Genomic DNA, 16,212 nt, shown 5'->3' on the forward strand with positions numbered 1-16,212 from the left:
AATAACGATGAGTTGTAAATATTTGTAATAAAATTATGATTAATCCTAATAATTAGGGATTAATTATTTTAAATTAGTAAATAATTATCTATTAATTATTTATTAGTTATTTATTTATTGAACATTTAAAAAGTGATTAATTATTTCGATAATTAATCACATAATTTTCGATAAATCATAACTTCTTCATTTTAACTCCAAAATTTATAGAAAAATTATTTTAACTATAAAAACGATTATGTGCTTATGTGCTTATGTGCTTATGTCTATTATGTGGTTAATCGAGTCTTACTTGCTTATATGTAATATTCGAGTTGGATATAAACGTATGGGTAGATAGTAGGAACAAAATGAAGTCGATTTAAGGTGCAACCGAAGTACAAAATGAATTAACTAGTCTATTTTGCTAACAGAAACTAAGCCAGTAAGGCAGGTCAAGTAGGGGATAGACAGAAGTGATTGAATTGCAGTAAGTCGCTCAGAAGGCAAGTTTCTCCCCTATTCTATTTTCCAGAATAGTGATATTCTCTTCAGATTCTTATTACATTTGCATTACTTTAATTCCTTTATTCATATCTCAGTTCGATTCTTGAATTATTCTTTTGATTTGAATTTATTATTCATATTTTAATTGTTACTCACAATTATTGATATATTCTGGTGATTAGAATATATCAAAGTATACCGATTGTTCCGGTTACTATTCCAGGGACTGGATAACATTACTTTTAGGGATTAAGTTTACTTAATCCTAAGGACCGGGACATAACCGGATCCTTGAGATGAGCCGTAGTGCCTAGGTGCCCGACGGGATCTATATAGTGAGATATAGATCTGCACTGTATCCTGGCTGATCAGCAGGATATAGCTGCGAACTTGAGTCCAGTGTAGTTCGTTTGTATTCGCCAGCAATGGCCTTCTTTTGATTCTTATGAGGTTATATCTTTGCAGATATACCTTGGATACGGATTCAGTTATATTACTTTAACATTGTGTATATTTTGTAGACTTGTTGAGCAATTTTGGCTCACCCCTTTTTGTTGTTATTCACCTTATTGTTTTCAGTTAAGAAGGAATATGAAACCCGTCAGGACACGAGTGGTAAAGAAGCGGGTCAAGCATCAGGATCCTCTTATACCCAAGGTGTGGATCCCAATCCAGGAAGAAAGCTTTGAGTTGCCCGAGCAGGTAGAGTGTTGATAGATAGTATGTGTGTTTGAATAAAAGCTGAACTTAGTTTAAAATGAATTAGACAATGGTTTGTAATAAAGAAAGTTTGTGAGATTTTAAATGTTAGTTTATAATAAAAGTAGTTAGTGGTTCTTATTTTCATACTTCAACCTAAAAAGGTCCTGGTAGTTGTTAAGGGGTTTAGTTTCATTTCTTTATTATTTATTAATAAGCTTGTACAGGTTTGGTGATTAGCTCGTAACCCCCAGACTTATACCCCGGGTCTGGAGGGCGTTACAGTTTGGCATCAGAGCTGTAGGTTTGGACCCTGAAAATAAGAACATTAGGATTAAGATATGATAGAGAGATCACATAAGATAGGGATAGTCAGATTAGGAAGAATAGTGTTAGGATTTAGGTCAGATTAGAATAGGGAAGTATAAATCTTAGAATTGTTTAGTGACCTTTTCTTTTCTTTGGTATATTATTAGATGGCTTCTTCGTCAGAGCGGACTGAGTCAGACCCAGTACTAGCCCCAACATCAGTGCAGATTTTTCCTCCATTGCCACCACCTCCACCATTACCACCTGGACCAGCACCAGAGATACCACCTTCACTAGAGGTACCAGACTTTGTTGATTATTTCCCTTATTTTGAGCCAGAGATGCCTGACTTTCCACTTTTGGAGTTTCCGATATTTGATGTTCCTGATATGATTGATCTTCCACAGTGGGATGACTTAGAGCCGCAGATTCCAGTACCGCGGCCTGAGATTCCATATATTCCACAGATGGAGCCAGAGGCAGAGCCACCAGTGTATGCACCTATGGAGCAGCCAATCTTATTTCCTGCCCCTTTAGCTAGTTATGCCCCTGTTGCCGGGGTATATCAGTTTCCACAACAGTAGTTTATGGATGAGATAGTAGTCGATGGGTCGTTACCTTCTCGAGGTTCTAGCAAGGATCTTAGTGAGCATCATACAGTTACTTATCAGCATTTTCAGGCGGAGAGAGAGGAGAGGGTTCGATGGCTGAACCAGTGCAGAGAGACCCTTGGATTGTTTGAGACGTAGGCAGATGATCCCGTCCGAGCATTACGATCAGATTACATACTGAGGGAGAGGTTACGTCAGATCCACCGAGTTAGTTCTCAGCAGCTTATGGATCTGAGACAGCAGGATATTGGTGTAGAGACAGCATATCGTAGAGCATTGGGACTTACCGAGGCAGTGCTAGAGGCATTACAGGAGGAGTTGAGTCACGTGCCACCAGGGTTCTGAGTCAGGGACAGTTGAGACAGTGACTTCAGAGTATAGATGTATATAGAGGTTGCATAGTATAACCTAGTGAGTAGTGTGCATGTATGTACTAGTAGTTTAACCTGTAGTAGGTTTTGACCTGTAGTAGTAGTATGACTTGTAGCCCCGATGACTTCCAGCGGAGCGAGACTTTTTGTATCAAGCATTTACACCTGAGGCTGGTGTCATATATATATAAACTGAACTTTTCAAATTTCTTTTATTTAAATTTCATTCTTTACAGTTTTACAGCATTTACTTTCACTTTATTGCTTTACAGTTTTCCATACTATAATCCCTATTGAAAAAAAAACAAAAACAGAAAAGGACAACCATTTTATTTAACTGCTTACATTTCTAGTTTTTATATTCAGCAACTGTTTTCTTTATATAAATTATGTTATTAATATCGGATAAATTGTTTTCTTATAGACTGTCAATTGTTTATGAAACTGTTAAATAAATATCATCTATTTTATTATCAGAAGAAGATGGCACCAAAAAGAAAGACTAGGGCTGAGACCTCTAACAACAATTCCGAAGGCCAGACTAATGAAACCATGAACCAAATGTTCCATCTGATGCAACAACAGATGGTAATGATGCAACAGCAGATGCAGCATCAGCAACAGCAGATACAACAACCACCTCGCCCTGAGCCTCAACCTGTTGTTACTTTTAAGCAGTTTCAGTCAGTTAAACCTCCAGAATTTGATGGGTCTACTGATCCTTGATAAGTGGCATTTTATACCACTTAGAACGTCTTAAAATGGCTTAAATTGGTGTCTTGAAATCAAGTATTTTGTGTATTTGATGCATTTTTCTAGTGTTTATGCATTTCAGGGTATTAGTTGCATTTCGGAGGAGGAATCATCAAGAATAAGCCTTGGCATGTGTTCACCATTGCGAGAGGAAAAGAACGGGCAGATTACGGCAAAGAAACAGAGCAAACCTGGAAATTTTCCAGTAGGGTCCTGCGCGCCCGCGCAGAAATGCTGAGCGGTCGCGCAGGGTCGGGGAAAAAGCTGAATTATTTTAGACTTCTATTTCTGTTTGGCTTCCAACTTCTATGTAATCTGAGTTTTATGGGACTATTATATAAGTAGATTTGAGACATTTTTCAAAGAGTATTAAGAGGAGATTATGTTTTAGATTGTGTTTTGCAAGAAGCGAAGGAGATAAGGAAGAAGACCGATTTAGCACACCGCAACGAAGAGGAAGCATATATTCTTGTGATTCTTGTTTTGTTGTAACGTTGGATGCTAGTTTTCTTGCTTTGACTTATTTACTCTTGTGACGTACTCTGTTTTAATATAATTAGTTTAGTTATTATTTTCTTGTGTTTGTTATCATGATTTCATATGAACCCATGATGGCGATAAGTTCTATTATGGGCTAATCGTGATCATGGGGTTGCAATGGATTTATTATGGAATTATTTAGTTAATTATTTAATACTTTAGTGTGTGATGATTGCATGATATCTAGTATTGGTTGTGCGTATTCGTCTTATGTGCGTCGCGAACATATAAGATAGGGTGTTAATCTCTTGTGAAGCGACGGTGGATCTTGAGATTTAGAACTTGTCATGCTAGCATAGGTTCATGTACGTTGTGCATGATTAATGGGTAACTCTAACAGTTTTATTTGCCCTATGTAATCAAAAGGAATAACTTGTGCTTAAATCGTTGTGTTGTCAATTTCTGTAGACATATAGGAACTCAACATAATTGATGACTATTCAACTTTTATCTTAATTGTGGATGTTTGGTAGAATGGTATTAGTACAATGAAAGTTGGCTTTTATCAGTTTCGTGTTATTCGATTAATATCATCACTGTCACATGCTAAAGGTAATAACAATGGCTATAGAAGGAAGTAATAATGAAGTTGTGATCTCATGAGTGTTTTATTATTGATAAATTGAAGTGTTAGTTAAGTGGTTAATTAAGTAGTTAATTATAGTTAATATTTAATCAACAATTTTAAGTGTTATTATCTTAACATTGAGAAGTAATCATACATTGGTGAGTGAGTTTAATTAGACAATAACTTAGTCTGAGTCTCTGAGGGAACGAACTAGAAAGTATTCTATATTACTTGCGAACGCGTATACTTGCGTGAATATTAGTGCGTGATTTTGCCCTAACAAGTTTTTGGCGCCGCTGCCGGGGACTCGGCGTATTTGTTTAGTTTATGTACTTACCATCATTGGTCATTAGGACTCAGTGATTAGGACGTAGTAGTTAATTACTCTTTTCGGTTGTGTTTCAGGTACTTTAGCAAACGTTTATGCAAACTCGTTCTCGTGCTCGCAAGAGGACCTTAGATACAGCTGAGGAGAAAGACGAAGTTCTTGATACACCGAAGAAGTTAGATTTTGAGGATTCGGATTCAGGAACTGAGCAGAAAGAACCAGTAAACATGGGAGATCGTATTGTTCAAGCTGATCCAGCTCTTATGGATTTTTCTCGGCCTAAAATTGATGACATTCAGTCAAGCATCCTTCATCCGGCTATTCAAGCTAACACCTTTGAAATCAAGCCGGGCACTATTCAGATGGTGCAGAATTCTGTTTCTTTTGGAGGAGCGGCAACTGAAGACCCCAACATGCACATAAGGAATTTTGTCGAGATCTGCAGCACTTTTAAGTATAATGGCGTGACTGATGAGGCTATCAAGTTGAGGCTTTTCCCATTCTCACTGAGGGATAAGGCTAAAGACTGGTTACATTCTGAACCAGCTGGGTCAATCACTACGTGGCAAGATCTTGCGCAAAAGTTTCTGGTGAAGTTTTATCCAATAGCAAAGACTGCTGCTATGAGGAGTGCTCTTACTCAGTTTGCGCAGCAACCTACAGAATCTATGTGCGAGGCTTGGGAACGCTACAAGGAAATGTTGAGAAAATGTCCACATCATGGAATGCCGGATTGGATGGTAATCACTGGTTTTTATAATGGTTTGGGGGCCCAATCTCGGCCCATGCTCGATGCAGCAGCTGGAGGCGCCTTATGGGCTAAAAGCTATACTGAGGCGTACAATCTTATTGAGACGATGGCTGCAAATGAGCATCAAAACCCAACTCAGAGGATGACATCAGGCAAAGTAGCAGGTATTCTGGAAGTTGATGCAGCCACCGCTATTGCAGCCCAGCTCCAAGCGCTATCAATGAAGGTTGATTCTTTGGCTACGTATGGAGTTAATCAAATAGCTATGGTTTGTGAGCTTTGTGCAGGTTCTCATGCTACGGATCAGTGTTCTCTTGTCAACGAATCTGTTCAGTATGTGAATAATTATCAGCGACAACAGCAGCCTGTGCCAGCGACCTATCATCCTAACAACAGAAATCATCCAAATTTCAGTTGGGGAAATAATCAGAATGCTATTCAGCCACCATATCAGCAAGGAGTGAGTAAACAGTTTAACCCACCTGGATTCCAGCAACCACAGCAGTATGCTACAAGGCAATCATATCCTCAACAGGGAAGTGCAGCTGTACCTACTAGTGCTGATTTTGAGGAACTTAAGCTGTTGTGCAAGAGTCAGGCGGTTTCTATCAAGACCTTGGAAAATCAAATCGGTCAATTAGCCAATGCAGTGCTCAATCGTCAACCTGGCACTCTTCCCAGTGACACGGAAGTACCAGGCATGAAGGAAGCTAAAGAGCAAGTCAAGGCTATTACCTTAAGGTCTGGAAAAGTAGCTGATGCTGAAAAGGCAAAAGAAGTCGAAGCTGAAGTTAGAGATGAAGAATCTAAGCAAAGGGAGAAAGCGGCGGAACCAAGGAAGACTACTGTTGAACACACTCTGCCTGAGGCTAATACAGGGGAGAAACAGCTCTATCCTCCACCACCTTTTCCTAAGAGATTGCAGCAACAAAAGATGGATAGACAGTTCGGGAAGTTTCTGGAGGTGTTCCAGAAACTTCACATCAATATACCTTTCGCTGAGGCTCTGGAACAAATGCCTAGTTATGCGAAGTTTATGAAGACTATTCTTTCAAGGAAGGTGAAACTGGATGACCTTGAAACCGTTGCTCTCACGGAAGAATGCAGCGCTGTTCTGCAGCAAAAGTTACCACCAAAACTGAAAGATCCAGGAAGCTTCACCATTCCTTGCACCATTGGCAATCTAACTTTTGACAAGTGCCTTTGTGATTTGGGAGCAAGCATTAATGTGATGTCGTTGTCGATCTTTAAAAAGCTGGATCTGCCTGATCCAAAACCCACATACATGTCGCTACAATTGGCGGACCGTTCCATTACTTACCCAAGGGGCATAGTTGAGGATGTGCTCGTCAAGGTGGATAAGCTCTTCTTTCCTGCTGATTTTGTTATTCTGGATTTTGAGGAAGATAAGAAGATTCCCATAATCTTGGGGAGGCCTTTCTTGGCTACTGGCCGTACCTTGATAGATGTGCAAAAAGGGGAACTTACTATGCGGGTTCAAGATCAGGATGTGACCTTCAACGTATTCAAGGCAATGAAATTCCCTACAGAAGATGAGGAGTGCTTAAAAGTGGATGTGATTGATTCTGCGGTTACTTCGGAACTCGATCACATGCTAATGTCTGATGCATTGGAAAAGGCCTTAGTGGAGGAATTTGACAGTGATGATGAAGATAGCAACGAGCAATTACAATATCTGAACGCTTCTCCCTGGAAGCGAAAGCTGGATATACCATTTGAATCTCTTGGTACTTCTGACCTCAAGAACGCTGAAGGGAAGCTCAAACCATCAATAGAGGAAGCGCCTACCTTAGAGCTCAAACCATTACCTGAACACTTGAGGTATGCCTTTTTAGGTGATTCATCTACGTTACCTGTTATTATTTCAGCTGACCTTTCAGGTAGTGAGGAAGACAAGCTCTTAAGGATTTTGAGAGAATTCAAATCGGCTATAGGATGGACCATAGCAGACATCAAGGGGATAAGTCCTTCATATTGTATGCATAAAATTCTGTTAGAGGAAGGTAGTAAGCCAACTGTGGAACAGCAACGAAGACTGAATCCCATCATGAAGGAGGTGGTGAAGAAAGAAATTCTGAAATGGCTAGATGCAGGCATCATTTATCCTATTTCTGACAGCTCGTGGGTGAGCCCTGTACAATGTGTTCCTAAGAAGGGAGGTATCACTGTGGTCGTAAATGAAAAGAATGAGCTCATCCCTACTCGAACAGTTACAGGATGGAGAGTATGCATGGATTATAGAAAATTGAACAAAGCCACAAGGAAGGATCACTTCCCTCTCCCATTCATTGATCAAATGCTTGACAGATTGGCGGGACATGAGTATTTTAGTCTTCTGGATGGGTATTCCGGGTATAATCAGATTTGTATTGCACCAGAGGATCAGGAAAAGACTACCTTCACTTGTCCATTTGGCACATTTGCTTTTCGAAGAGTTTCGTTTGGGTTATGTGGCGCCCCGGCCACCTTTCAGAGATGTATGATGGCTATATTCTCTGACATGATTGGAAATAACGTCGAAGTGTTCATGGATGACTTCTCCGTCTTTGGACACTCATATGATGAATGTTTGAATAATCTGCGCGCCGTACTCAAAAGATGCGTAGAAACTAATTTGGTGCTTAATTGGGAGAAATGTCATTTTATGGTGCGTGAAGGCATTATCCTTGGGTATAAGGTCTCTAGCAATGGTCTGGAGGTGGACAAGGCCAAGGTGGGAGTCATTGAAAATCTTCCCCCACCTAATTCGGTGAAAGGAATCCGTAGTTTTCTCGGTCATGCGGGTTTTTATCGGAGATTCATCAAGGACTTTTCAAAGATATCTAAGCCGTTGTGCAATTTACTTGAGAAAGATGTGCCTTTCAAATTTGATGATGAATGTTTGGCAGCATTCGAGGCTCTTAAGGAGAGTTTAATCACGGCACCAGTTATTACAGCACAGATTGGACAGAACCGTTTGAGATGATGTGTGATGCGAGTGACTATGCGGTAGGTGCAGTTCTGGGACAGCGCAAGAAAAATCTCTTTCATGTGGTCTACTATGCGAGTAAGACTTTAAATGGGGCCCAATTGAACTACACCACTACTGAGAAGGAGCTTTTGGCTATAGTCTTTGGCTTTGAGAAATTTCGATCTTATCTGCTTGGTACGATAGTAACAGTATTCACTGATCATGCAGCTATTCGCTATCTGGTTTCTAAGAAGGATTCGAAGCCGAGACTCATTCGTTGGGTGCTTTTACTTCAGGAATTTGAGTTAGAGATCAAAGATAGAAAAGGTACCGAGAATCAAGTAGCTGACCATCTCTCTAGGTTGGAGAATCCTGATTCTACTTCACAAGATAGGTCGTTAATCAATGAATCTTTTCCGGATGAGCAGTTGTTTGCGATTCAGGAGGAAGAACCATGGTTTGCAGATATTGTAAACTATCTTGTCAGCAATATAATGCCTCCTAATTTGACATCCGCGCAAAAGAAGAAGTTTCTGCATGAGGTGAAGTGGTATATGTGGGATGAACCATATTTGTTTAGACAGGGAGCTGACCAGATCATCAGGAGATGTATCCCGTTCTGTGAGACGAAGGGGATATTACGAGACTGCCATTCCACGGTTTATGGTGGACACTATGGAGGTGAGAAGACGGCAGCTCGTATTCTGTAAGCAGGTTTTTTCTAGCCCACCTTGTTCAAGGATGCTCATCAGTTTATTTTAAGGTGTGATCATTGCCAAAGAGTGGGAAATTTGTCAAGGAAGGATGAGATGCCATTAAATGTGATGCTTGAAGTCGAGGTCTTTGATGTATGGGGAATCGATTTCATGGGGCCTTTTATCTCGTCTTGCAATAATCAGTACATCTTGCTTGCAGTCGATTATGTCTCAAAATGGGTCGAAGTTAAAGCTTTACCGACAAATGATGCAAAGGCAGTGCTAAATTTTCTTCATAAGCAAATTTTCACAAGGTTTGGAACACCTCGGGTAATCATAAGTGATGAAGGATCGCATTTTTGCAACCGTAAGTTCACTTCTATGATGCAGCGTTATAATGTGAATCATCGAGTAGCTACTGCCTATCATCCGCAAACAAATGGTCAAGCGGAAGTGTCTAACAGAGAGATAAAGCGCATTCTAGAGAAGGTTGTTTGTCCGTCAAGGAAGGATTGGTCTTTAAAGCTCGATGAAGCTGTTTGGGCTTACAGAACAGCATACAAAACTTCACTTGGGATGTCACCGTTTCAGTTGGTGTACGGTAAGGGATGTCATCTACCGGCGGAGCTTGAGCATAAGGCCTACTGGGCATTGAAGAAATTGAACCTGGATTTAGATGCAGCTGGTAAGAAAAGAATGCTTCAGCTTAATGAACTTGATGAATTTCGACTTCAAGCGTACGAGAATAACAAAATGTATAAGGAAAAGGTGAAGAGGTGGCACGATAGGAAGCTACATCCTAAGTTATTTGTGCCAGGGCAACAAGTTCTGTTATTCAACTCTCGGCTCCGACTTTTTCCTGGGAAGTTGAAATCAAGGTGGTCTGGACCTTTTATTGTCAAAACTGTGTTTCCACATGGAGCGGTGGAAATTTTTGAGAATGATTCGGACCAAGCATTCAAGGTTAACGGTCAGCGGTTGAAGCACTACTATGGGGACATGGCAAACCGAGAGGTGGTTAGTGCCATGTTATTGACTACGTGAGAAAGGTACGTAACGTCAAGCTAATGATGAAAAAGAAGCGCTGCGTGGGAGGCAACCCATGAATTGTTGTTACAGGAACCCTTAGAAGTTAATAACCTATCCAAAAACACAAAAAAATCAGAAAACAGGGGCTGAAAAAAAAATTTTCCAGAGACCCTCTGTGCGCCCCCGCAGCTATGCTGAGCGGCCGCGCAGCTTTCTGCGCGCCCGCGCAGAAATGCTGAGCGGCCGCGCAGGGGTCGAGTTCCAGAAAATTTTTTACAGTTCAGAAAAAAAAAAAACAAAAACAAAAACACAAAAACCATTACAACCATAAACCCATGAATTCTTTTCCCATTATCCCATGATTTTATCCCTCAACCCCACTCCTAATCTAATTTAACCTACTCCACACCCTATATATACATACACCTATCCCACATATCTCCCACAAACTTCCTACACTTAAACCCTCGCATAAACATCAAAAATCAGTTCTTACACACTTTTATTCACAAATCAATGGCACCCAAGAGAGCACGCACTATTGACAGCAGCAGCACAGTTCCTACTGCTGATTCATCAAGGGGTACTGCTGCAAGGCCTCGGTTAACTGACAGAGCCGCGGAGGAGGAGTACACTAGGCTGTTGGGGAAGCCGATTCTGAAGGAGAGGGGGTTTTTACCATCAGGGAGGGATGGTGAGTTGTTGCCCATGATTGCAGAGAAGGGGTGGATAGCTTTTTGTGAGTCACCCGAAGTAGTACCGATGAGTGTTGTTCGCGAGTTCTACGCGAACGCGAAGGCTGAAAAGAATGGGTTTTCTGTAGTTCGTGGGCTGACGGTTGATTATCATCCTGCGGCGATTCGCCGAGTGATTGGACAGCGAGAGAGGAAGCCCGAGGAGGAGAACTGGAATGAAAAGACTGCTGAGGATTTTGACTTGGATTTGATTTGTGCGACTCTCTGTCGACGGGGCACAGTTTGGAACCACAGTCCAGCCAATAATGAGTATCGTCACTTTCCGGCGATCGCCATGAACAGGTATGCCCGTGCATGGAATGCATTTATATGTGCTAATATTTTGCCTTCTTCACATGCACACGAGGTCACAGTTGAGAGAGCACAGTTGTTGTGGGGAATTCTGAATGAGGAATACTATGTGGACCTTGGTGAGTTTATCTACCAAGGAATTCTGAAGTTTTTGAGGGGAGCAAAGCATATGAACATCCCTTATGCATCCACGGTTACAAAGCTATGCCGTGCAGTAGGAGTGAACTGGCCGGCTCATGAGCAGTTGCAGTTGCCAGCAGCTCCTATAGATTCTGGCACTCTGAATGGGATACAGGAGTGGACCGGTGGTGAGCCTGAGGAGCATGGTCTGGGTTATCGTCTTCCAGGAGGGCGTCCGGCACGAGGTGCTACTATGGCCAGGCCAGGGCGTGGTGAGGCTAGTTCTTCGAGAGCTCAGGAGGGTGCTGGGATGGGTGATGCCCAGTATAGGAGGCTTTCACGGCGGATGAATGCCATGTATGAGACGCAGAGCAGGTTTGCTCAGGAGCTCACCCTTGCGTTAGGGACTGCTTTTCGCGGCCTTGGAGCTGATATCCAGTGGCCAATTTTTGGTGAGGACTCTGCATACCCGCCGCCTGATACTCCACCCACTGAGGGTGAAGATGATGATGACTCCGAGTAGGTATACCCTGTGTTCCTTTCTACTACCTTCACTGGGGATAGTGAAGATTTTAAGTTTGGGGGTGGTAGTTAAGGAATATTTTGTGTGTGTCATATAGTTGCATATTCATGATAGTTAGTTCATATAGTTGCATAATTTTTGCCATATAGTTTTTTTATATAGCTTTATTTGTTTGTCATATCATATAGCTCATGCATATACCCTGATCCCTTTTGCAATGATTTATCGACTGAATTGTGATATTGAGGCGAGTGTAGTGATAGCATTAAAGTGATATTAAGTTGTGTAGGTTGATATGCATGCTAGAAGCACTTGTATTGTCACTAAGTCTTAGAGAATGCTTAAGGACTAGATTGTTGTTATGATCTGATTATTTTCGAGGATAATCTATTTATTATGCTTAGAATTTGATAATAGGTTCTTAGTGGTAAAGGCATGAAAAAGGAAAAAAAATGGAGTAAAAATGGAATTTGTTGCTAGTTGTGTCTAGGCGTCAAATGGCTAGTAGCCGGCTCGCATGTTATGCGAGTAGTCTAGGGTTGAGCAAGATGGAGCGAAACGCATTTGCTCAGAAGAAAAAAAAATGTAATAACCCCAATTTTGGAAATTTTTGAAACCCTTATGAATAGTGTTTTTGCTGAACGAGAAAACTTTTCATGCCACGCTATGTAGGGGTTCTGTTATTGATCTTATGGGATATTATTAGTACTCTATGAAGTATATAAGTGTATGTAAAGATCGTCAGAATCCAATTCCGAACACTTTGGTTTTTCCCGGAAATCCACAATATACGGAGAGAATTGAGTATAAGGTAACAGGATAAAAAGGATTTAAATTAAAGGATTATAAAAGAGGATCATAGAAGGAATATAATATATTGAGAAAGGTTAAGGGAACCTAAGTAATAAGATCCCGGGTATGATCCTTCGAACGATAAAATGAGAACGAAAGTTAAGCGAACCGTATAGCAGATCAGCGGTCATTAGGCAAACGATTAGGAAGTTAATCAAAGGGATTAATGGGAATGATGTCATCCAACCAATAGAAAGAAGACAAGGAAGGAAGGATGACATCATGTGGATGAGATAAGCATGACATGGGAAGGAGGAGGTGTGGTGGCTTTGTAACCACACAAATCCAAGGGCAAGAAGGTAATTCACTAAAGCAAAAACAAAACCAAATCAACCAACCAAGCAAATCATTTCATTTTCATCAAACAAAACACAAAATTCTCCATTCTTCATGAAGCTCTCGGGTGGGTTTCTTAATTTTTGAAAGTCCAAGCTCCTCCACTTGTTATTTTCCAAGGTAATTATCCTAGCTTCTCCTAATTAAGTTACATACTTCCTATAAGTTTAAGCTTCTAATTCCAAGCCAATCTTTTTCTATAAATCATCAAAGAAGATGGTGAATAGTGTTTTCAAGAACTAAAATTTGTGTTCTTGAAGTTTTGTTTAGATTAAGCTTGGATAAAGACTTTAAAGGTGATTCCAAGCCATCCTCTTGATTCTCCACTCTCCAAGGAAGGTATAAACTACAAACCCTAGCTTTAGTTTTGAGTAATTAGGATTGAATGTGTTTGATTTAGCATATGTGAAGCATGATGCTTGAATGGTTGAAGTTTGGTTGAGTTGTAGAGATTAGTTGGTTTTGTTGTATTGTTGGAGTTGTAAATCTTGGTAATTAGTTAAAGAACCTAAGTAAAGCTTTTAGTTCATGTGAGGAATAAGTATAAATGGTAAATGTTGTGGTTTTGAATAAAGAACTTAAGTATGATTAAAGTTAAGTTTAGGCATAAGTATGAATGATTAAATTGAATTGGTTGGGGTTGTTATGATGTGATAAGGATGGATGATTGTTGTATGATGGATTTGAGGTTGGATTTGGGGTTGATGTGGAATGGGTTTGAATGGTTTAAAAAAAATGGGAAATCGCGTAAACATAGCCGTCGTAACGTCCGATTTTCTTTGGACTGTTTTTGTGCATAGCATTAGGACCCGAGAACCCCCTGCTAGATTGTGACCACTGCCATGTTTAGATAGCTCATGTTACGAGCTTCGTTTTGATATGTAGTTCGTTCGATTCCGATTTACGGTTTAGGAGAAACGACCGTTTCAAGTAACGGCGTTTCACGAACGAAACTTTTTCCCTCGCCTTACTTTGAAATGTAGGTTAAAGACCAAAAAGGGTTAATTAATGCATGAAACATTTATGGTAAGTGTTTTAGGCAGTTGGTAAGTCACTCGCGAAGGAATCGCTTTAAAACTCGTAAAGGTTAAATTATTAAAAATGAAGGAGCCGAGGGTACCCGAGTGACTTAAGCAAATCAGTGAGCGCAAAATCAAGCGTTAGAGTCTAAGTTAGTTAAAGTATAGATTTACAAGTGATTTTGGTTTAATTCCAACTTACTTGTTGTTTATAGGTTACCAGACTCGTTCCGAGCCTTTTATCACCCCAAGTCGCTCAGGCAAGTTTTCTACCCGTTATACTGTTGTTGTGATGTAAATATATGTATATGCATTATCTTGTGATATTGCATGATTGTTATTAGCAAATTTTGCGATATATTGGAGCATGCTAATATGGTATATATGCATGTCTGTTTCGTAATCTGGTTATCTATCTGTTGATTTCAGTGCTTATAGTTGCATAATACCTATGCTAGAAATAAGCAAGTAGTTGCGTATACCCTTAGTATAGGGGATAAAAGGTGAACATATTTCTAAACCGGGAGTCGATGTTCCCGAGTATATTATATATATATATTTATATATATATATATATATGGATATAGTTTTTAAAACTATGGATCGAATAAGGTTTATTCGATACCTTTATTCCATTATTTGAATATTATTTGAATATTCATTCGAGGGCTTATGACTCAGTTTATTTTATTATTTGAATATTATTTGAATATTCATTCGAGGGCTTATGACTCAGTTTATTTTATTATTTGAATATTATTTGAATATTCATTCGAGGGCTTATGACTCAGTTTATTTTATTATTTGAATATTATTTGAATATTCATTCGAGGGCTTATGACTCCTTTTATATTATTTATTGAATATTATTTGAATATTCATTCGGGGGCTTATGACTCAGTTTATATTATTTATTGAATATTATTTGAATATTCATTTGAGGATCTATGACTCCGATTATGTACTGAATTATATTCTTTATTCTATTAAAGAATAAGGTGTTAATAATCAAACTTATTTTCGATTATTCAAATAAAGATAATACTTTCATATAAGTATATCTTTGGTTATTTAATGTTTATTTCAAGTATAAGTTAATACTTCTACTTCAATTATTTTTATAAAGATTATTCTTTATGGGAATATTATTTAAAATAATAATATTCAGTCATTTTCTAAAATATTCTGGGGACTGATTTACTTCATTAAATCAGCCTTACTCCAAACACTCTTTAAAGTGTTTTCGAGTCTTCAAAATGATTTTTAAAAGTCAGAGCGGATCCCAAAAACTCATTTTTATATTTAAGATCTTCCTTTTAAGGGGATTTAAATACTCGCTCAAAACCTGGGGAATCCGGCTCTGTGGTGTATTTTATATTCGCAACAAGGTTGCAGATTTGGTAAATGAATTGATTACTTGCCCAACGTTCGGGAAGTAAGCCCCTCTCATTGAGTCGGCATAAGCGACAGGCCGAGGTACGGTCTATTATTGTGTAAGTGGCTCAGTGGGAGTCCATCAAATGCATAGGTGGCTGAGTGGCAGTCCAGCATAGGTCTTAATTATGACCAGGGTGATGACCAGTGGGGAATTCGTCCATCTACTAGTAGAAAAGGTTACTTATTGGTATCTTTGCCTGATCAGCAAGATATCGGGTTTATGCCAAAATTCTTTTCCTTTCCAAAATTCATTGGATGTTTCGAACTCTGTTCATACTTCACATAACAGAGGTTCCAGGAAATGTTTAAAGGGATATATATATGTGGTTATATATATATCGGGACTAAATAAAGTATCTCATAACTTTTTCATTCAATAATCTTTCAAAGATTGAATCTATTCAAGTCTTATCTTGTGGTCTCATCAGTGGGATGAACTTTTGAAATTGATTATAACTTGAACGGTGGTAGTTCAAGTAGTATTGGGAATGATATAAATGTAGTGAAGTATTTGGTAACTTCATCTTTTAAACTTATATCTAATTAATAATTGTCTTATGAATGACAAAGATTTTCAGAAAAACGTTGAGACAAGGTTAGATATATGAGATCACCTTGCAACGATATTTTTTATATACAGTTATACACTGGGACTTTGTGTATATTATGCATGGAAGAGGACTTCCAATATTTTGAAAAGTATATATGTATATATATATACTGAATATTTTGCGACTTCATCGCATTAAGTTATCAACTTGGTTCATT

At 39.2% G+C, this 16,212-nt stretch overlaps 1 non-coding gene across 1 annotated transcript; it reads right to left on the reverse strand.

Annotated features, from left to right (window-relative positions):
* Nucleotides 1-5,285: 5,285 nt before the first annotated feature.
* On the reverse strand, nt 5,286-5,392 carry LOC141703715 (small nucleolar RNA R71). The gene has a single exon (XR_012567649.1). It is a non-coding gene; the product is annotated as a small nucleolar RNA R71 (small nucleolar RNA).
* Between the last annotated feature and the right edge of the window lie 10,820 nt (nt 5,393-16,212).

The sequence above is a fragment of the Apium graveolens genome, unplaced genomic scaffold (genome assembly GCF_009905375.1).
Source record: "Apium graveolens cultivar Ventura unplaced genomic scaffold, ASM990537v1 ctg7019, whole genome shotgun sequence".
Lineage (NCBI taxonomy): Eukaryota > Viridiplantae > Streptophyta > Magnoliopsida > Apiales > Apiaceae > Apium > Apium graveolens.